Source organism: Daphnia pulicaria, unplaced genomic scaffold (genome assembly GCF_021234035.1).
Source record: "Daphnia pulicaria isolate SC F1-1A unplaced genomic scaffold, SC_F0-13Bv2 h1tg000146l, whole genome shotgun sequence".
NCBI classification, from domain to species: Eukaryota; Metazoa; Arthropoda; class Branchiopoda; order Diplostraca; family Daphniidae; genus Daphnia; species Daphnia pulicaria.
The window spans coordinates 20,001-27,370 of NW_025804836.1; the positions used below are offsets into that span (position 1 = coordinate 20,001).

Consider the following 7,370-nt stretch of genomic DNA (forward strand, 5'->3'; position numbering starts at 1 on the left):
TGTTACACACTCCTGAGCGGATTCCGACCTCCATGGCCACCGTCCTGCTGTCTTTAGCAACCAACTCCTTTTCGTGGGATCCGAAATGTGCGTCGTTTAGGCGCCTTAACCGGGCGTTTGGTTCATCCCACAGCGCCAGTTCTGCTTACCAAAAATGGCCCACTGGGCGCTCAGATTCAAATCAATTGCCGCGGCCTCAATCAAGGAAAAAGGCCGGGCTTCTCACCCATTGAAAGTTTGAGAATAGGTTGAGGTCGTTTCGACCCCAAGGCCTCTAATCATTCGCTTTACCGGATGAAACTCCGTTTGTTCTCTTTGCGAGCACCAGCTATCCTGAGGGAAACTTCGGGGGGAACCAGCTACTAGATGGTTCGATTAGTCTTTCGCCCCTATACCCAACTCCGACGATCGATTTGCACGTCAGAATCGCTGCGGACCTCCACCAGGGTTTCCCCTGGCTTCGTCCTGGCCAGGCATAGGTCACCATCTTTCGGGTCCCAACGTGTGCGCTCTGGGTTCGTCCGGCCGACTCGACCAAACCCTTTTAAGGGGGAAAGATCTCGCGAGCATTCGGACGCCCTGGGGTTGCGCCCGCTCTGTTCGAGACGGGATCACCCCTCGCGGATGCACCCTCATCGGGGCCGCTTCACTTTCATTGCGCCTCGCGAGTTTAGTTTGATAATTTCTCGACGACTTGCGCACATGTTAGACTCCTTGGTCCGTGTTTCAAGACGGGTCGGGTGGGACCCGACTTCTACTCTCCGCTCTGGGCCTCCACAGGTTGAGCACCGCAACTTTTTCTCTTTTACAAAAAAAAGCTACGACACCTCCCGGGAGGAGACAGGTCACGACCGGGCAGTACTGTTGGGAAACGCCGCGCTCGTCATCGCGGCACCCGCGAAGGTAACCACGAAACTCGCTAACGGACGCCCCGTGTAACAGACACCCAGTCGGTCGCGGAGTCCTACTAGGCCCCCCACTTGCGGACCTTGGCGTGGCTATTGCGATCGCAGAACGACTTATGCAAGAGAGCCGCCAATTCAGGCAGTCTCCATGCAGCGTTAAGGGCATACAACCAAGTGCCGGGAGCGGGGACTTGTTCGACCTTCGAGGGCCCACCCGTTTAACCCCCTGAACGGTTTCACGCACTCTTGAACTCTCTCTTCAAAGTTCTTTTCAACTTTCCCTCGCGGTACTTGTTCGCTATCGGTCTCGTGGCGATATTTAGCCTTAGAAGGAGTTTACCTCCCGCTTAGGGCTGCACGCTCAAGCAACCCGACTCTTGGGAAGGGATCCGATGCACGGTCTCGGCTCGTCTTATCTACGGGCCTGACACCCTCTGTGGGTTGCTCGCCCCGTTCATGGAGACTTGGACGATAGATACCGGACAGACGCGCACGATCCTCCCGAACACCACATTCCTCGGCACCCGCTCAACCGGGCGCGAGGTTCGGTGCTGGGCTCATCCCTGTTCGCTCGCCGCTACTAAGGGAATCCTTGTTAGTTTCTTTTCCTCCGCTTACTGATATGCTTAAGTTCAGCGGGTAGTCTCATCTAAACTGAGGTCAGAATGAATTGTTTGTTTTCAAAAGGAGACAACACTTTATCTAGCTCGGCAGACTTTGGCGTTTTAAAGCCGGGAAAGATTGAATAATTGCCGGTTCAAATTTTTTTTTTTCGAAATAAAGCGAGTCTCTCGTTATTCGCAAAAATTAATTTACGAAAAGTGACAGGGCGTCCTGCGGCTTTTTGTATTGAAACAACGCGTCGTGCGCGAACCAAGCTTGCATAACGAGCGGTTAGAGTGAGTGATAATTCGCGGTGGTCGACACTTCGACACGCCCGGCGCACACACACAACTAAACTCGCGTTGAAGCGGTATATCGCGCACACGCAGCCGACACCTTGTTCGAGAAGATGTGTTTATTTCTAAAATTTTTTTTTGAGTTGGCTCAAAAATTTCCCATCTGTTTTGCCATCGAAAAAGGTTTCTTTTGAATAGAGAGGAAAAAAACAAAACAGGGCGAACCTTCTTTTATTTTTCCCCCTTTTTTGTATTTGAGGCATCGCGGACACTTAAGTCGCGCGGCACCCAGACGTTAGAGATTCGGGAGCTTTTATGCGGTCAGGCCGGGTGAAAAATAAATCTCGCCGCGACCCAACATGCAAAACCAAGACTGAAAAAATCTCTGTTCGTTCATCATTCGACCGACCCTCAGTCAGATGTGGCCCGAGCGAGAAGCTGGGCCGCCATTTACGTTCAAGATTTCGATGCTCCATGTGTTCTGCAGTTCGCATGGATTAGCGCACTTTGCTGCGCTCTTCATCGATCCACGAGCCTAGTGATCCACCGTTCAGGGTCGTATATAAAACGACATATTCGTTTTCTTCTCTCTTTTTCTCCAACCCGCCCAAGCAAATGAATGCGAGGGCGGAGAAAGAAAGCCAGAAAGAAAATGTTCCGATAAACACTCGTACTAGAATTTGGGTTTAGTGTGTTATTGTGATTTTGAATTCTTCCTACTTCATCGAGAGGGCGAAGGGCAAGCTTAAAAAACATTCGGTTTTCAACGGCATAGTGTCGGGCTTTGGAGTGTTAGTCTATACGACGCACACGCACGCAACCACGAGTATCTACGCCCGAAAAGAACGTCCAGAGTAAAGTCTCACACTTTCGTCCCCCACCGAGAATCAAAAAATCCCGAAGACGAAGAGAGAAACAAAAAAAAACAATTTCGATTGGGCGTATCCGCTTTAAACCACCGCGCATCAGAGCGCCTGATACCCGTTCAAAATCTTGATGTTTTTTTTTTTTCCGACTCTCCATCCACCGAGTTTTTATTTTTCAAAGTGTTTGATTTAGGGACTAAGACTTTATAAAATCTCCTTTATTGTTCCTTCGGTACTCGCGGCCCAGGCGGGCTATCGTATTCTTCACTCTACTAACGTCAACACTGTGAGCGCCGCTAAAGGTCGAATGAATCTATAGAGACATTCACCATCGAAGCAGGAAGAATTTGCTCACGGCCATAGACCAAATCGAAAGACTTTGTGTTTTTTTTTGAGCCGAGAGGAAAGAAAAATCAATTTGAAAAGGCGAATCCGCTTTAAACCACCGCGCATCAGAGCGCCTGATACCCGTTCAAAATAAATGATTTTCTTCCGTCAACCCACACATAGTTCATACGATGTCTTACGCCGAAAGACTTTTGATGGGGTTTTTTTGTTTTGCAACTTTTAGTTGTTTCGTGCTCAACCAAAGCCATATGCGCAAAACATTTGTCTTGTTCGTTTATGATCCTTCCGCAGGTTCACCTACGGAAACCTTGTTACGACTTTTACTTCCTCTAAAGGATCAAGTTCGACCATCTTTCAGTCTCGCCGTTGGTAGGCACCGCACGGGCAGAGATTGCTCCCACTCGACGGCACCCCGACAAGCCCGTCCGAAGGCCTCACTAAATCATTCAATCGGTAGTAGCGACGGGCGGTGTGTACAAAGGGCAGGGACGTAATCGACGCGGGCTAGTGACCCGCGCCTACTAGGGATTCCTGGTTCATGGGGATCATTGCAGTCCCCAATCCCAACCACGAAGGAGGTTCAGCGGTTACCCGGTCCTTTCGGACAGGGAGAGTGAAACACGCTGATTCCTTCAGTGTAGCGCGCGTGCGGCCCAGGACATCTAAGGGCATCACAGACCTGTTATTGCTCACTGTCACGCGGCTGGACGCCGCTTGTCCCTCTAAGAAGACTGCGTGACGGACGCGAGAGCAGAAGGTATCGCCGGGGATGACGACGACCGAATAACAATAGAGCCAGCCCCCGCGAGACATTCCCGACAAAGCCCCGCCATACCTCATCCGCCAGGCAACCAACCCGTGAAGGCCGTACACCCGACGAACAGAGCACAACGAAACCAAGCCGAGAGATTGCCTCACTAAAGGAACCAGTCCCACCGAGACCCGAATCGCCGCCACCTGATCCCGACGCCTCCGTACTCCCTTCGGTTTCAATTGATAAAACCCGTCACCTATTTAGCAGGCTAGAGTCTCGTTCGTTATCGGAATTAACCAGACAAATCGCTCCACCAACTAAGAACGGCCATGCACCACCACCCACCGAATCAAGAAAGAGCTCTCAATCTGTCAATCCTTCCAGTGTCCGGGCCTGGTGAGGTTTCCCGTGTTGAGTCAAATTAAGCCGCAGGCTCCACTCCTGGTGGTGCCCTTCCGTCAATTCCTTTAAGTTTCAGCTTTGCAACCATACTTCCCCCGGAACCCAAAGACTTTGGTTTCCCGGAAGCTGCCCGTCGAGTCATTGGAGTAACTCCGACGGATTGCTGGTTGGCATCGTTTATGGTTAGAACTAGGGCGGTATCTGATCGCCTTCGAACCTCTAACTTTCGTTCTTGATCAAGGAAAACATTCTTGGCAAATGCCTTCGCTGTTGTTCGTCTTGCGGCGGTCCAAGAATTTCACCTCTGTCGCCGCAGTACGAATGCCCCCGTCCGTCTCTATTGACCATTACCTCGGGTCCAAAAGTAAAAGACCAGCAAAATCGGACCGAGGTCCTATTCCATCATTCCATGCTGCGATATTCAGGCGTTGGGATACACCTGCTTTGAGCACTCTAATTTGTTCAAAGTAAACGTTGCCGGCCGCCCGAGACACCCGGTGAAGGGCACCCCGAACGATTGACTGGGTGGAGCGAATCGAGTCAACTACGACCAAAATTTAAAAAAGAACCCGAAAGAACTTTCCAACTCTGGCCGCAGATACAACAACGACGCACCGACCACCACTCCGGCGATGTTGTCCGACCGTGAAGAGAGTCGGGCTTTGACACCCGGGCTCCCAGAGCGTGAAACGCAACACCCTTGATTCAGAGCGGCGCCGCCCGGCCGAAGACAGACATCCGACTACGAGCTTTTTAACCGCAACAACTTTAATATACGCTATTGGAGCTGGAGTTACCGCGGCTGCTGGCACCAGACTTGCCCTCCAATGGTTCCTCGTTAAAGGATTTAAAGTGTACTCATTCCAATCACGGGGCCTCGGAAGAGTCCCGTATCGTTATTTTTCGTCACTACCTCCCCGTGCCGGGAGTGGGTAATTTGCGCGCCTGCTGCCTTCCTTGGATGTGGTAGCCGTTTCTCAGGCTCCCTCTCCGGAATCGAACCCCGATTCCCCGTTACCCGTTGCAACCATGGTAGGCGCGTAACCTACCATCGACAGTTGATAAGGCAGACATTTGAAAGATACGTCGCCGGCGCGAAGGCCGTGCGATCGGCGTGAAGTTATCCAGAGTCACCAAAATTGGTACGGTGCGCGAGCCCGAAAGCCCGGCCCCGACTGGTTTTGATCTAATAAAAGCACCTCTTCTGCGAGCCCGAAAGCCCGCAGTCGAGGCTCGAGTGCATGTATTAGCTCTAGAATTACCACAGTTATCCAAGTAGGATGGAGTGGATCTAAGGAACCATAACTGATTTATTGAGCCATTCGCGGTTTCGCCGTCTAGCGGCTTGTACTTAGACATGCATGGCTTAATCTTTGAGACAAGCATATGCTACTGGCAGGATCAACCAGGTATTTCGTGTATGTTTGTTTGATATGCATCCGGCGAGTTGCGGGTTTTTATTTCGCCCACGCATCACCAAACACACACCAAATCAACACGTTTTTCGTTTTTTTTCTTTTTCTTCGGAAACTAAAATTTTTGATCGCAACGCCTGGCGTGTCACAGCGAGTCCCAGTGAAGAGAAACACCGATCCGATCCGTTTGTTGGATTTTTTTCATTTCAATTTCCAAAGTCAAAGACCATTCAACGGTCTATGAGCCCAAAGTGAATCGGATTCATTCGACCGGTCTTGATATATTCATCAACTTTTTTTCCCGTATTACGGTTTTCGACGGTCATATGTGGCGTGCTGTATGCTCATAAGTCAAGCCTGCTTTACTAAGCTGACAAGCATACATCTTTTAAATTTTTGTGGGCTCAGAGTTTTATTTTTATTTTTCCACCGCCGAGGCACACTCTCGCATCACCCCGCACGACACACACACACACACACACCTCACCGCTCAACGGTCACACGAGGCAGAATTTTCCGCAAAGACTTTCGAAGAGAAAGAGAAAACTCGGAACAACCGCGGTCAGAGGCCAGCATAGAGGCATCGTATAGAAAGTCATGGGCGGAAAAAAACAAATCATTTCAAGTCGAGACAAGCAACCAGACTACCCCTATAAAAGTGCGCAATTCTTTAAGAGTTCACCGAAGAATGACCGAGATCAAGTATGCACGAAACGAACATATTCCAAGGGCAGCTGAATAAGCGATTCTGCGCCGAAGCGCGAGAAAAGCAAGCGGTACACCGATGGGGATCGTTTTTTTTATCGTGTTAGATTCGTTGTTGTCAAGCAAGGATTCTCAAAATGTTTTTTGCATTGCACCCAAGTTTCGTACTGATTACTTGTCGCAGACCGGTGACTGTCAAAAAAAAATTTTTTACGTTTTTTCTTGAGAGGTCACTGCCTACACACAACTCCGGGCGGGCCGTACACTCACAGCCGTTTGAATTCTCCCTTCGTGTGTCATGGCCATAACTGAGCGTACATCTTACCGGGCGCCGAGTTGATCTGGCTTGTTCGATGAACGTTCGGGATACGTACAATCGATATAGCTCCAACCGTAACTCGTTTGTAATTACGCCGGCCATACTCAGCGGGCGCTCAGCTCAGCTCTCGATATCTTCCGTCGAAGGGAAGTTCGTAGTAAAAGAGAGTCAGAGTCGACGCCACATTTTGCGGTCCTCGCATCTCATCCGATTTTTGAATTTTATAGATTTGCCATCACTTCCACCCAATTCTCTCGTATATTTCAATCTCTTGACTTTGTCCGACCGGGCCGTCTTCGCCCCCCTTCAACTCCGTCCATCTCCACTTCTGTGTTCCACACAACGAGCTTCCGTCAAACGGCAAAATGTGAAATATGCGCACGCCGCACGAAATAATTTGAAAGCGTTCTGTTTGGTGGCTTTTTTATTTTTTATCTCTCGGCTCACACACACACACACACATTTCCGCCTGAACGGTAATTTTTTTTTGATACGGTGTCAAAAAGTGAAAAGACGCGCACCATTTTCTTTTCTCTTCCGTATCGTCGCTGACGGTAAACGCTGATGGTTATGATGCCGTAAGTTTGGAAGAAAGAATCTTTCCCGTCTTGTCTTGTTACGGTAAAATAACAAAGAACAAGCGTCCGATTTCTCTCACAGACGGCCACAGACAAACCACACGTGCCGAAGAAACGAAACGTCCGAAACCAAAAAAATGTTTGACGCGCGCACCTCTTCTGAACTTTTCGACCAAGAG

The 7,370-nt window shown here is 49.9% G+C and overlaps 3 non-coding genes across 3 annotated transcripts in view; all 3 read right to left on the reverse strand.

The window, feature by feature from the left end:
- Positions 1-1,568, reverse strand: part of LOC124319253 — a 4,576-nt gene extending 3,008 nt beyond the window's left edge. The window contains exon 1 of the ribosomal RNA XR_006912949.1: positions 1-1,568. This exon is cut by the window's left edge and continues 3,008 nt beyond it. This is a non-coding gene — a ribosomal RNA (large subunit ribosomal RNA).
- A 641-nt stretch (positions 1,569-2,209) lies between these two features.
- Positions 2,210-2,362, reverse strand: LOC124319249. Its single transcript, XR_006912946.1, has one exon. It is a non-coding gene; the product is annotated as a 5.8S ribosomal RNA (ribosomal RNA).
- A 930-nt stretch (positions 2,363-3,292) lies between these two features.
- On the reverse strand, positions 3,293-5,586 carry LOC124319251. The gene has a single exon (XR_006912947.1). It is a non-coding gene; the product is annotated as a small subunit ribosomal RNA (ribosomal RNA).
- Between the last annotated feature and the right edge of the window lie 1,784 nt (positions 5,587-7,370).